The 14,135-nt window shown below is 52.4% G+C and overlaps 1 protein-coding gene across 3 annotated transcripts in view; it reads left to right on the top strand.

Moving 5' to 3' along the window:
- Positions 1-1,198: 1,198 nt before the first annotated feature.
- HIPK3 (homeodomain interacting protein kinase 3) overlaps positions 1,199-14,135 on the top strand; it is a 123,315-nt gene continuing 110,378 nt past the window's right edge. For 2 of the 3 annotated variants that reach the window (XM_039911467.1, XM_029061785.2), the window contains exon 1: positions 1,199-1,294. The gene's annotated coding sequence lies outside the window, so the exon portion shown is untranslated. Of the gene's footprint in view, positions 1,295-2,296; positions 2,394-14,135 lie in introns of those variants that run through there. The other variant, XM_029061784.2, reaches the window with a different exon arrangement.

The following is a 14,135-nucleotide window of genomic DNA, read 5'->3' as shown; positions in this document are numbered from 1 at the left end:
GTGGGGGCTGGTCCCGGAGCAAGGAGGGGAGAGGAGGGCTGAGAGGGGGCGTGGCTTGTGGGGGGCGTGTCCAGGATCAGGGAGTGGCCTGGGGTATTGAGGGGGCGTGTCCCGGATCAGAAAGGGGAGTGGCCTAGGGCAGAAAGGGGGCGTGGCCTGGGTCAGAAAGGGGAGAAGGGGTGGGGCCTTATGCAGGGGGCGTGGCCAGAGGGGGTGTGGCCCGGATCAGAGAGAGGGGCGTGGCCTGGGGCAGGGGCGTGTCCCGGATCAGAGGGGGCAGAGAGGGGCGTGGCATGGATCAGAAAGGTGCAGGGAGGGGCGTGGCCTGGGGCATAAAGGCAGGGAGGGGGCGGGGCCTGGATCAGAAAGGAGAGGGAGGGGGCGGGGCCTGGAGCAGAAAGCGTTCAGAGGGGGCGGGGCCTGGAGCAGACAGGGAGACAGGGGCGGGACCTGGAGCAGAAAGAGATACAGAGGGGGCGGGGCCTGGATCAGACAGGGCAGGGAGGGGGCGGGGCCTGGAGTAGAAAGGGAGCGAGAGGGCGGGGCCGGGACCAGAAAGGGCAGGGAGAGGCGGGGCCTGGATCCGAAAGGCTGAGAGGGGGCGGGGCCTGGGGACAGAGGGCGGGGCCTGGATCAGAGTGGGGCGGAGAGGGGCGTGGCCAACGGGGGGGCGTGCCCAAGAGCAGCGAGGGGCGGGGCCCGGATCAGAAAGGGCAGGGGCGTGGCCTATGGGGGCGGGTCCTACGGGGGGGCGGGTCCCGGATCCGAGCGGGGAGGGTCCGGGGCCGGAGGGGGAGCAGAAAGGGGCGGGTCCCGGGCGGGCTGGCCGGCAGGGGGCGTTGCGGCGGCGGTGGGTTCGGCAGGGCTCGGGTCGGCTCGGCTGGGCTCGGCTCGGCGTCCCGTTCCCGTGCTGTCCCGCCATGGGCCCCGTGGTCCGGCCGTAGGCCCCGCGTCCCCGCCCCGCGTCCCGTCCCCGCCCCGCCCCGCGTCCCCGCCCCGCCCCGCCGGGCCCCGGCCGGGACGATGAGGGAGTCGGGCCCGGCGCTCGGCGGGCGCGGGAGGCGGAGGAGGAGGTGGTCGCGGGCCCGCGGGTTCCTCGCAGCCGCCGGGGCAAGATGGCAGCGGCCGCGGAGAGGGGCTGAGCCCGGCCTGGCCCGCGCCGCCCCCGCCCCCGCCTGAGCCCGCACCCCGCCCCCGCAGCCCGCAGCCGGACGCGCTCGCTGGCTCGCTGGCTGGCTCGCTGGCTGGCTCGGGGCCGCAGCCGGGACGCCGGGGAGCTCGGGGCTCGAGGAAGGTAAGCGGCCCCCGAGCGGACAAGGACCGGCCCCCGGCCGCCGCCGCCGCCGCCATCCCGGGCCCCCGCTGGGCCTCCCCCTTTTCCAGCCCAGGTTGCGCAAGGCCTTTCGCCTCCTTCCCTCCTCTTTCTCCTCCTCCTTCCTCCTTTCCCGGCCCCCGGCATCCTCCCCCCCTCTCCCCCCCAGGACTGGCTGGCCCCGGCTCCTCTCTCTCTCTCTCTCTCTCTCTGTGTGTGTGTCTCTGTGTGCGTGTGTGATTGTGGTTGGGAAAGAGAAATGTGATCCTTCGGCTCCGCTTCCAACTTGCCGGGGCAGGAGGAAGGAGGGCGGGCGGGCGGCGGCGGCCGCTGTTGTTGTCGTCGCTGACGCCGCCGCCGCCGCCGCCAAACCGCCCTCTGCCCCGGCCCCTTCTCTCTTCTCTGCCCCTGCCCCTGCCCCTGTCCCTGCCCCAGCCTCTCCCCCTGCCCCTTCCCCTGTCTCTGTCCCAGCTCCTGCCCCACCTCTTACCCCTGCTCCTGCCCCAGCTCCTGCCCCACCTCTTGCCCCTGTTCCTGCCCCAGCTCCTGCCCCACCTCTCGCCCCTGCTCCTGCCCCAGCTCCTGCCTCACCTCTTGCCTCTGCTCCTGCCCCAGCTCCTGCCCTACCTGTTGCTCCTGCCCCACCTCTTGCTCCTGCCCCAGCTCCTGCCCCACCGCTTGCCCCTGCTCGTGCCCCAGCTCCTGCCCCACCTCTTGCCCCAGCTCCTGCCCCTCCTCTTGCCCCAGCTCCTGCCCCTGCCCCACCTCCTGCCCCTGCCCCAGCCCCTGCCCCTGCCCCACCTCTTGCCCCACCTCTTGCCCCTGCCCCTGCCCCAGCTTCTGCCCCTGCCCCAGACCCTGCCCCTGCCCCAGCTTCTGCCCCAGCCCCTGCTCCTGTCCCAGCCCCTGCCCCTGCCCATGCCCCTACCCCTGCTCCTGTCCCAACCCCTGCCCCAGCCCCTGCCCCACCTCCTGCCCCAGCCCCTGCCCTTGCCGCAGCTCCAGCCCCTGCCCCGACCCAGGGAGGGACACGATATGTCACTTCTGTCCAAGTCGCCAAGGAGACGGATGCTTTAAAATGGTACGTGGGGCACCGAGAATGGGGCCGGGGGGCTCGCCCCCTTCCCCCTTCCCCCCGGCCCCCCGGCCGGAGGAGGGGGTGGGAAGGTTTGGGGGGAACCGTCTGAAATCGCATGGTATGCGGCACTCTCTAGTTGTATTGGCCTCTCCCGGGCGCCTAGTACAGTGCTCCGCACCCGGTGAGTGCCCCCTAAATGCCGTCGCTAGCGTGTTGCCAGCGAGGGGACGTGCCCAGCGACTCTGTCGTGTACTCTCCCGAACGCTTAGTAGAGTGCCCTACGCCCGGTAAGCGCTCAGTAAGTGCCGTTGATAGGCGGTCGGCTCGTTGCGGGCTCTCCTAAGCACTTAGCGCTCTGCGCACCGTAAGCACTCGATAGATGCCGTCGATGAACGGCAAGCTCGTCGTGGGCCGGGGGGACGTGCCCGCCGACTCCGCAGCGCGCTCTCCTAAGCGATTAGTACAGCGGCTCCGAACAGGGTAAGCGCCCAGTGAACGCCGTCGACGGACAGCCGGCTCGTTGTGGGCCGGGGGACGCGCCCACCAGTCCTCTCCTAAACGCTCAGGGCAGTGCTCTGCGCACAGTAAGCGCGCGGTAAATACCGCGATCGATGGCGGCGGGTTGTCGTCCGGTCAGAGCCGGGTAGTCATAACACGCCAAAGTCCTTGAACGTTGTTTTCCCAAACCCGTCGCGGTGCTATCAGGTGACTCCTTTTTTTTCCGGCTGTCGGACGGGCTTTCGGCGCGGTCGTCGGGAAGAGCCCTTGCGGACGGCGGCGCGACTCTGGCGCGTTCTCGTCCGGCGGGCCGACGTCTCGCCGACTCGGGTCACCCGCTCTGTTTCCGCGCGTCTCCGGCTTAGTTGACTTAAAAGTTGGCCGATGATAAACTCGCCCGGGCTTGCGCGTAGGTACTCTGTTTTCTTTAATTATCGTTTAGAGATAGACTACGGGCGGTGGTGGTTGTTTTTCTTTTCCAGGTTTAGGTTCTCGTTTAGGTAGGGGAAGTGATTACGATGAAAACAGAACTCTTCAGGCCAACGCCAGAGTCTCAGTCGCTTGCCGTCGGAGGCGGTTGTTACCGAAAGAATGAAGTTTCTTGTTTGCGAGCTTCTGGCAGACTCTCTGTGGTTAATCTGGTGACACGTTTTTCACGCCTTTCGAGTCTACCTGTTCTGATTTTGAGAAGTTGGGGAAACTCTCCCCACGGGCTCGGTACAAGCCAGATTCTGCTTACGTTTGCAACCACGGAGGCTAATTTTATACGGTGAGCCAAGATAAGGTCTTGATGGGTCGCAACTGAGCTCAGTATTATACTTAGCATTTCAAGTCAACCAGAGTCCAGTTACTTTTGTAACCGCCTCCCCCGCTCCTTTTGATTTGTCCAAATGGTAGGAAGACAGCACCGCTCAAAAGAAGCATAAAGTTGTCACGCTCTTAATTCAACAGGTCGTTTCTTGTCCTGGGCGCACACGTATTTATAAACCACGGAGTTCTTGGTAGTCGGCCTGCTTGGGTGGGGGCGGGGAGAAGGATCGTCTTTGATATTTTTCTCACTTATCCTTGAAAGACTCGTTTTGTTTCTGATCCGTAGCTGGCGAGTGGGTAAGATGGTATCTGGCACTGAAAACCTCGGGCCACCAATTGCGAGATAAATGACCGAAAATGCATTTCTACAGATAGATCTGCGATCCAGCCGAAATCGTTCGGAGCTGATTTTCAGAAGCATCGTTTTTGCAAGACATGAAACCTTCAACTTACTAAAAGGGCCCCAATACTGGGCAGTCTCAGGCAAATACTCTGAAGATGAAGAATAGGGGCCCCAACTGGAGTATGAAAAGATGAAATGAACGGGCAAATGTAGCCTAGAGCAGAACTGAATTGATTCATTAGATGATTATCAAGTAGAGCACGTGGTTATTTTGACGTTGATGACCGCGGTAACTAAGCAGATATCAGGCAGTTGGATGGTGACGTCAGAAACTAGCTTCGTGAAATAGTCATTGTTTTTTCTTCCCCACTTGTCGTAGATTCCTGGGACTTGGATTTTAATTCCCACCGAAGGTGTGGTTCCGGGAGAACTGATTATCTTTTGACAAATGTGATTTAGCGAGTGTTTTAAAATGCTCCGTCTTTGTGGGGTTTCACTGCTAGAGAAGGAGTGGAAAATCAAAAAGCAGGATGTAGAGTTAGGACAGAGATGACCGTTTAGCAGACTTTCTGAGACTGTTGTTTTTATGATTGGGAATTTTCAGGAAAATTAACATTTCCCTGCAAATCACAGTTTTCTGGAATTAGTGAAGCTTTAGAAATTTCCTAATGCAGACTTAAGCAGTCATACGACCGTGTCAGGGTTGGACAGATGTAGTTTAGCCATGCAGAGGGGGAAAATGTTCACTTCGGAAAGTCGGAATTATTCTTCATTTTTAAAAACAACAACCACACTGAAGTTTTACAGAGCTTAAAGGGTTTTAAAGATTTTCAAAGGAAATCCATCCTACCATTTTGAAGGCAGTCTTCTTTAGGGGCAAGACAGGATTTCTGAGAGCACTTCCTGTTCTGATGAGGAGAAGCGGCATGGCTCAGTGGAAAGAGCCCGGGCTTGGGAGTCAGAGGGCGTGGGTTCGAATCCCCGCTCTGCCACTTATCAGTTGTGTGACTTGAGGCAAGTCACTTCACTTCTCTGGGCCTCAGTTACCTCATCTGGAAAATGGGGATTAAGACCGTGAGCCCCACGTGCAACAACATAATTACCTTGTACCTCCCCAGCGCTCAGAACAGTGCTGGGCACGTAGTAAGTGCTTAACAAATACCCAAATTATTATTATAACGCTGTACCCAAGCTGAGTAGAATTTTACTTTTGGCAGTTGAGATAGAGGGAGCGGGCATATCTTTCGTTTCGGTGACTTGAAATTTGGGTTTGGAGATGAAAAGACTCACCGACCTTAAATAGGTCACAACGTTGAGTGTTCTGGGATTTCTTTTGGTAGTTTTCCACAAAACAACAACAAAAAAAGCCACCTCTTAGAAGCTGTTATGGTTACTTTGTAGTTTTATGATATAACGTTCCTGCCAAAATAAATTCTGGGTGCTGTAAAATTCCTGGGTTGTAGCTGTTCAACCTTCTCAATGCGAGCCTCATCCGATAGGAAGTTGGAGCATCTTTCTCTGTCTATGCACGAAAACCAAGGGCCGACTTTGGAAGCTTTTCTCGCAGAGCGTAGAGTGGAAAATGCTACATCGGAGATCAAAAAAGGCCCGGCAGTCATTTTCTGGGCCTTTTTTGATCTCCAAAGTAGCATTTTCCACTCTCCGCTCTCATTGAGGACCATCCTTGAAGAGCCCTGGACCTTTCAGCATATTCCCAGTGGAGCTGCTTGCCCAGTGTCTTTCAGAGAGCTTTAGCCACTGGAATGACACACTGTTTCTCTTTTAGATGTCCGCTCAAGGAAGCCCCGCAACCTGGTCACTGCTTGCGTGAGCTGATCTGAAAAACGGGTTTTTTTTCATCGTCTAACACCTTTTCCTTTGTCAGAGCAGACATAGGCAGCTCCCTTAAGTCTCTCCACCCTAAGATTTCTTCCTCCTCCAGCCCTGGGAAGATGGAACCCAAAGTCGGAGGCCTTCAGACTAGGGAGAAAGTCCATCTTGTTCTAGCTTTGCCCCACAGAAGGGTCAGAGACTTTTGAAGCATCGTGTTGTTGTAGTTATTAATGATGTTTTTTTCCAAAATAGTTTATGGGGTGGTTACACTTTTCCAAATCTGGTTCTGCTCTTGAATTCTTAAATTGTAAACAGTGGCCTAGTATAAGCAGGCCAAAATCCCCGCAGTGTAGAGACTACCAGTTTTGTTTCTGTTTTTTGGATGGAGCTCGTGCCCGCTTTTTTATGTCATAGTTTGACAACTGCGATCATTTTTGATCTGAGACTTACCCCCGAAGGCCACCCACTACCCACAGTTGGTGTCAAAGGCAGCTGCTTTCCCCGGGAATGGAAGGGACCGCTTTAAGGAAAACAAAACAAAAACAGTTGTGCCTTGATCTTTCTTGTCTCTGCCTGTTTGCTTCTGGTCGAAATTTAGGAGACAGGTCTCTGTGGTCTGCTAAGCTGCCGAAAAGAAAGAATAACCTTTCACCTTAACCCCAGTTTACTCCAGCTGGATGAGGATACATTCCGGGAGCCGGACTTTTCATTCCTTCATTCATTCAGTCGTATTTATTGAGCACTTACTGTGTGCAGAGCCCTGTCCTGAGCGCCTGGGAGAGTTTTCAGGAACCCATGACCTCCGCGTCACTGGCCGACTTTAGTTTTCCTTCCAAGCCTACGTCTGGCGGCCTTGGGAGCTGCCGTCCTTTTCTTTTCCGGATTTCTCTTTGATTAAGTGTGTTTTTGAAAACACTCCTCCAACCTTTTAATAAGGTGCAGGGTCAAGAGTGATTTGATTTATCTTGGGCTACGTTGTTTACTACCGTTGTAGCGTGGTAGATGTTTGGATGGAGAGCTGCTGCAATTGCTAAAGTCTGTGTACTTCGGTCCTGTTCTCTGGAGGTGGTCAGGCGGCTTGCTTTAACTGCTACTCTAGTTGAATACATTAAAATTAATCATATCGAAAAGGAGCGTGGCCTACTGGATAGAGCACGGCCCTGGGAGTCGGCAGGACCTGGGTTCTAATCCCGGCTCCTCCACTCATCTGCTCTGTGACCTTGGGCAGGTCACAACTTCCCTGGGTCTCAGTTACCTCATCTGTAAAATGGGGCTTAAGACTGTGAGCCCCGTGAGGGACAGGGACTCCGTCCAACCCGATGAGCCTATATCTACCCTTGTGTTTAGTACAAGTGCCTGGCACATAGGAAGCGCTTAACGAATAGCCTAAAAAAAGAATAGCTATCTTATTTTACAATTATAGGCCAAGTTGATCGGTGGGGTTCAGGTTCCTCTGATACAACCACAAACCCGTTGAAAAAATGCATTCGATTATAGCCAACCGTAGGCCCCTCAATCTAGATTCAGTTACTTTCACGTCAATAGTTTTGAAGGAATTTTTACAAACTGGGAGTAAAGCAAAGCGGATATTATGTTAACTATCGGTAGAGTTAGTTAGTGGGCGACCAAGATCTTTTCTATATTGGTGGCACAGAGCAATAGGCGATTGAAATCTTTTACAGGATCCCCCCGCCCGCCCCCCCGTGTCGTAATAGGTATGACATTTGACTTACTATCGAGTTAATGTTTTGGGCATTTGATACCAGCCTGTATGATCATCTGTCAGTAGAGAAGGGCAAAAGAGTGGCAGGGTGTGGACGTGCAGATGGATACGTAGAGCTCTGAAAGAGGGGTTAGTACGGCGCTCGATTGATACGATGGATCGTTGGATGGATCGACCCTCTGGCTTGATGAACCAGCCCGGTGGTCCCTCCTGGGCCCCTTCGAAGGCTGACCAGGATTTGCGGGGGGGACCATCCTGAAACAGCCCAGGGCAGCAGAGAGGTCGGGGAGGAGGAGGAAGTGGAAGACCGAGACGGTGCGGGCTAATCTTGGGGCTGCATCGGGTTTCCCAGGATGCAGGCAGTGGTGGGACCGGTTGCTTGACTCCTCCAGGGCCACCGGATGCTCTTGGGATGCAGTTCGCACTCATGTTTTGGGGTGCTTATTTGTTGGCTTGCCCCAGATAATAATAATACTGGTATTTGTTAAGCACTTACCATGTGCCAGGCACTGTACTAAGCGCTGGGGTGGATACAGGCGAATCAGGCTGGACACAGTCCCTGTCCAATGTGGGGCTAACAGTTTTATTCCCCATTTTACAGATGAGGTAATTAAGGCACAGAGAAGTGAAGTGACTTGCCCGAGGTCACCCAGCAGACAGACGGCAGAGCCGGGATTAGGGCCCAAGTCTTTTTGAGTCCCAGGCCCGTGCTCTACGCACTAGACTATGCTGCTCTCAGACCCCTTGCAGACCCTGCCGTCTGGGAAAGGTTTAGGAGGAGTTGGGAAGGATTGGTTCGACTGGGCTGGAGGGAAAATGAAGAATGGGTTATGGCTGAAAAATTCAGATTGCATCAGACCAAAGTTATGAAACAGGGTAAGACTTTAAGACTCTTGGAGGATGGTGAGCGAGGTGGGGGCAAGTAGCAGGGGAAGTGGGGGGGGAATGGGCCAGTGACAGTTGTTTGATTTTCAGTCATCTTGCTGAAATTGCCTTAGCGTCTCAGCGTTTTGGGTTCCATGACTGGGGTCATTTCCCGCCCCCCTCTTTCCCACATCATTTCTTCATCTTGTAGAATTTAGGAAGGATTTTCTTAAACTTGGTTTCAAGGGAAAATTTGAATATAATATGTTGAAAAGGCTTCTGGTTTAGCCCCTTCGGTCAAACCAGGCCTAGTTGGAAGAAAGCCTGTTGTCTGCTTGATCTTACTGTTGTCTAGTTTTTAAAGGGTTGCATGCATTTGTTTCTCAGTCTTTTATGCTTTTTTTCCCCCACCCTGCCTCCTGTGAACATCACCTTTGGGAAGAAACATATACAAACATGAATTAAGTTGGGACTTAAAGCTACAATCATCTCTATTTTCTGGCTGTGTTCCAGCCCGACTTCTGTTTCCCTTTGTCTGTGGTTATTAAGCTTAATTTTCCAGAGATTATTTCTCTTTTCAGGTATTCATTCGAGAAAAACAGCCACAGTGTAAGATCACAATAGGAAAAATTGCAGTGAAGTGATTATCAGGATTGCACATCTAGAGAATGATGAAAGGCCGATATGGAGCTTTCTTTTTCGGAGAGACTGCAAATTTGGTTTAACCTGTTTTTTAGCGAAGGATCTCTATTGGAAAGGGTATCTCCGTCAGCACAGATCTTAAATCGAGGGGTTCTAGGGCAATTGAGATCAATCAGTGGTATTTACTGAGCACTTAGCATGCGCAGAGCCCTGTACTAAGCCCTGGGGAAAGTACCGTACAATAGAGTTGGTGGACATGATCCCTGCCCATCATCTTATAATGTGTTTTGAAATACCTGCTCACCCCAGGATCTCTTTCAGAGTTGCAGCCTAGGTCAGCCAAGTTTTTAACAGATACAGAAGTGAACAGGAGCATTAACGATTTTTTGGGATCTAGTTAATAGTTACCCTAAAATATAATTTTGGTGGCATGGGGCTCTACAAGAAACTTACCTTAAACCTAAGAGCCGACAGAGAATCCGATTGTATATGAAAAGCCCGTTACTCTGTTGTAGTGATTTGCAAGATTATGATTGGAGTAATAAAAATGGTTAGGCTCTTTTAAAATGTTTTGCCTTTTTTTTTTTTTTTGCATGATACATGCTATTTAGCTGGGACACATTAATTGGAGAATTTCTTTTTCATAGGAAGGGTGAACTCTGAAACACTTACGGAAAATAACTCAATTGCAGAATTGCTTCCTACCTCATAAAATGGCCCTTAAAAGGTTTAAGAACTTTATTTGTGCATGCTTTTATAATACAGTGGCGTGTAAGCTGTTTAATAATGCAAAAAGAATCCTGTAGGTTTGGAAAACTATACGACTTTAAATGTATAATGCTCTGGTTTTAAATGATTAATAAGCTGGAGTGATAGCTTGTTGGAAGTAATACCTGGCTTTCCAGAGAAAATGTTTTTCAGGTACATTGAATTTAAATTTATATTTCCATGTGCTTCCGGACTGGCTCCGCGGCTTCAGGGCCTCAGAGCGGTTAAGCAGAGATGATGTTTATGGTGGGTCAGATGTAAGAGAAATGCAGAAGAGAATGTCAAGAACTCTATATTGCGTTTGTCTTAGGAAAGCATTGGGAAACTTCAGGAGATCTGGGACTCTGGCAGCTTAGTAAGTTTGAGTGCTTTAAGACATTCTCCAAACTCGTAAGGCTGTGTCGTCGTGGTGTGGCTGGTCCTTCCTTGAGCTGAAGGAATCTAGCGTCGAGCCAATGCCAACCTACTCAGCTGGAGCTTGAGCTCATCTATCTCGCCATCGACCTGTCACTTCCCGCTTCTGGCCTGGAACACCCACCCTCGTCTTATCCGACAGCCGATCACGCTCCCCACCTTCACAGCTTTATCGAAGGCAAAGAGACCTTCCCTGACTGAGCCTTCATTTCCTTTTTCTCCACCGCCCTTCTGCGTGGCCCTGATTTGCTCCCTTTATTCCTCTCCCTCCTCCCCCTCCGCCCCACAGCACTTATGTACATATCCATACTTTATTTATAATGATGGCTATCTCCCTTCTAGACTGTAAGCTCCTTGTGGGCAGGGAATGTGTCTGTTCTATTGTACTCTCCCAAGCGCTTAATACAGATCTCTGCACACAGTAAGCACTTCATAAATACGCAACCGACTGGTCTTTCCAGGCCCATTTCCCCTCACTGGCAGAGCAGAACTTTGCAGTGTGTCTAGTTTTATTCAACCTACCCCTCAGGAATGCTTGAAAACACAACAGACATAGATGAAAAACTCTTCTCGCCTAGGTAGGCTATAAAACTCAGCCGTCCATGTTTTTCCATAGTCCTCTTGGGAGAGTCATCCAGGAAATGCTGTGCCCTGATGACTGAGTTTTGGAAGCGCAAAAGACATGCAGATGATTATGAGTTGCTTCGAAGAATCAGTACAGCACTAAGGACTGATGTTAAGTCTGACGAAGACGGAGGTCACCTGGCCTCACGCAGCACGGAAAGCTCACGCAGAATCGTAGGTTTTCACTGGCAGTACGGAGTTGAAAACGGTCCCTGAATTCTGCTAGCTGGGTCGCACACTAACCTCCGAGTCCTCGATAAGAAAAGTGGAAAATTGAAATTAGAAAATCTCAGGCCAGACTGAAGGTTTACGAGTAGTAGTGTCCACTTGGGAGGTATGGACCTGGCACAGATGGAGAGATTTCACCGGAACCACCCGTGCGCTAAACTGAGCACTGAACCGCAAGATCGAGTCACTTACGAATTTTGTATTTATAGCCACGTCCGACGCCCTCTTTGGAGTGTAAGCTCGTTATGGGACGGGTCCACTGATTTTGTTGTTCTCTCCCACGCGCTTGGTGCCATTCTTTGCACATAGCAAGCACCCAATTGTTTGATTAGTAACAAAGGCCTGCAACGTTAGAGGGGATAGCAACGTTAGAGCGATTCGGGTTGTACCACAGTTTCACTGGGTGGGGTGTGTGAGGGTAGAAAGCTGAGAGTCTTCCCGAGAAACATCTTAAAGACACAGTGAAGCATAATCTCAATCAGTGAGGACTCACTTTGAACTGCCTAGAGATATTAGCAGTGGACCCTGTTATGGGGCAACGAAAAGTGGGCTGGAAGCTGAGGATATTGCTGTCAACCCTCTCCCCACTGCTTAGTTCAGTGCTCTGCACATAGTACATGCTCAATAAATACCATTGATTGACCGACTGATGAATGATTGATCTTCTTAATTAAAGGCTCTGCGGAGAGTGGGTTACCAGGACTGAATAAATACAGTAGCCGGGTACTGCAAGCAGTGAATTCAGCTGCACGACAAAATGTGGTACCCTCCCCAGCGCTCGGAACAGTGCTTAGCACCTGCTAAGCGCTTAATAAGTACCACAGTGGTGGTGGTTATTAGTTACAGCATATAAGGGGGGACCGAACCCCTTCAGCCACCCAGAGACCACCGTCGATAAAATCATTTCTCGAACAGAGGTGATTCTGGGCCTGTGCACGTTTATTTCTGTTGGCTGGGGCTCCGTGTTTTTGGAGCGTGCCCTCTATGGCTTGCTGCTTGCTGAGCCATTTTCATTGGCATTTCTTCCAGATTTTCACTGGCTGTTGCCAGGATGGCTCAGTGGAGCATCATCCTGAAGATGCCCCAAATGCCCCTCCTCTCTAGCTGTTCTGGGCTGTAATGACCTTCACTACAGCACACGTATGTTACCATGCGCGTGTGTTCACTCGCATGTTATACCGGCATTTCCGTCTTTAGTCCCGCCGCTGAGCCGCATCCAGGGCTGTTGGAAGGGCTGCGAATGCTTGGATCTCGTTTCCGACCTGGGGTGGCTATGAGGGGTGGGAGCGTGCGTGTGGGCGTGGGGCACGCACCTTACCCCGGAGTTAGAAATGAGACCGAGGAATTCCCTCGCTTCCCGGGAGCCCGGGCCCCTTTTGCAGAGAGAGGCTAACTTGGCTTGGTGGAAAGAGCATGGGCTTGGGAGTCAGAGGATGTGGGTTCTAATCCCAGCCCCGCCACATGTCTGCTGTGTGACCTTGGGCAGGTCACTTCTCTGTGCCTCAGTTACCTCATCTGTAAAATGGGGATTAAAACTGTGGGCCCCACATGGGACAACCTGATTACCCTGTATCTACCCCAGCGCTTAGAACAGTGCTGGGTTGGGAAGCAGCGTGGCTCAGTGGAAAGAGCCCCGGCTTGGGAGTCAGAGGTCATGGGTTTGAATTCCGACTCTGCCCCTTGTCAGCTGGGTGACTGTGGGCAAGTCACTTCACTTCTCTGTGCCTCAGTTCCCTCATCTGTAAAATGGGGATGAAGACTGTGAGCCTCTTGTGGGGCAACCTGATTCCCCTGTATCTACCCCCAGCGCTTAGAACAGTGCTCTGCACGTAGTAAGCGCTTAACAAATACCAGCGTTATTATTATTATTAAATAGTAAGCGTTTAACAAATACCATAATTATTAATTATTATTATTAATACCCTGGATCCCAGGGCTGTGACAGAGACAGAGTCTCCGGATCTCTGAGGAGCAGAGGGGTAGCCGGGTCGCAATTCTGATTCTAGGTAGGCCCCAGTAAGTCCTTCAGACCTATGACATGGTCAGAAAAGAAAGCCACTGTGACCTAGTGGAAAGAGCCCGGGCCCGGAAGTCAGAGGACCTGAGTTCTAATCCTGGCTGAGCTGCTTGTCTGATGTGACCTTGGACAAATCACTTTACTTCTCTGTGTCTGTTTCTTCGTCTGCAGATGCTGTAGTGGATAGAGCACAGGTCTGGGAGTCCGAAGGTCTTGGTTGCTCATCCCAGCTCTGCCACACGTCTGCTGTGTGACCTTGGGCAAGTCACTTCGCTTCTCTGTGCCTTAGTTACCTCATCTGTAAAATGGGGATTAAGACGGTGAACCCCCTGTGGGACGGGGACTGTGTCCAACCCGATTTGCTTATATCCACCCCAGCGCTTAGTTCCTGGCACACAGTAAGCACTTAACAAATACCACAAGTATAATTATTATTATTATTATAATGGGATTAAATCCTCCTCCCTCCTCCCTAGACTGTGGGCCCCATGTGGGATGGGGACTGCATCCAGAACTGTTAACTTCGTATTTATCCCAGTGCTACAGAACAGTGCTTGGCACATAATAAGCGCTCAACAAATACCATAATCATTGGAGTGGTCCTGCAGTGCTGGGCTCCGAAAGGAGCGAGCTAAAACCCCACACTCCACTTCCTTGGGCGTAGTCCAGGCCTACTGGGAACCCCCTGGGCTCGTTTCCCCCCCTTTCCCTCCGCTCCTCTTCCCCTCCCCATCCCCCCCTTCTCCCGCCCTCTGCTCTTCCCCCTTCCCCTCCCCTCAGCACGATGCATATTTGTATATATTATTTATTACTCTATTTTGTTAATGATGTGTATATATCTGTGATTCTATTTATCTTGATGATATCTACTCCAGGCTAGTTGTTTTGTTCTGTTTTGCTTTGCTGTCTGTCTCCCCTGTTTAGACTGTGGGCCCATTATCTGTTGCCGAATTGTACATTCTAAGCGCTTAGTACAGTGCT

Source organism: Ornithorhynchus anatinus, chromosome 3 (genome assembly GCF_004115215.2).
Source record: "Ornithorhynchus anatinus isolate Pmale09 chromosome 3, mOrnAna1.pri.v4, whole genome shotgun sequence".
In the NCBI taxonomy this organism is placed as follows: domain Eukaryota; kingdom Metazoa; phylum Chordata; class Mammalia; order Monotremata; family Ornithorhynchidae; genus Ornithorhynchus; species Ornithorhynchus anatinus.
This window is presented reverse-complemented; position numbering and strand designations above follow the sequence as displayed.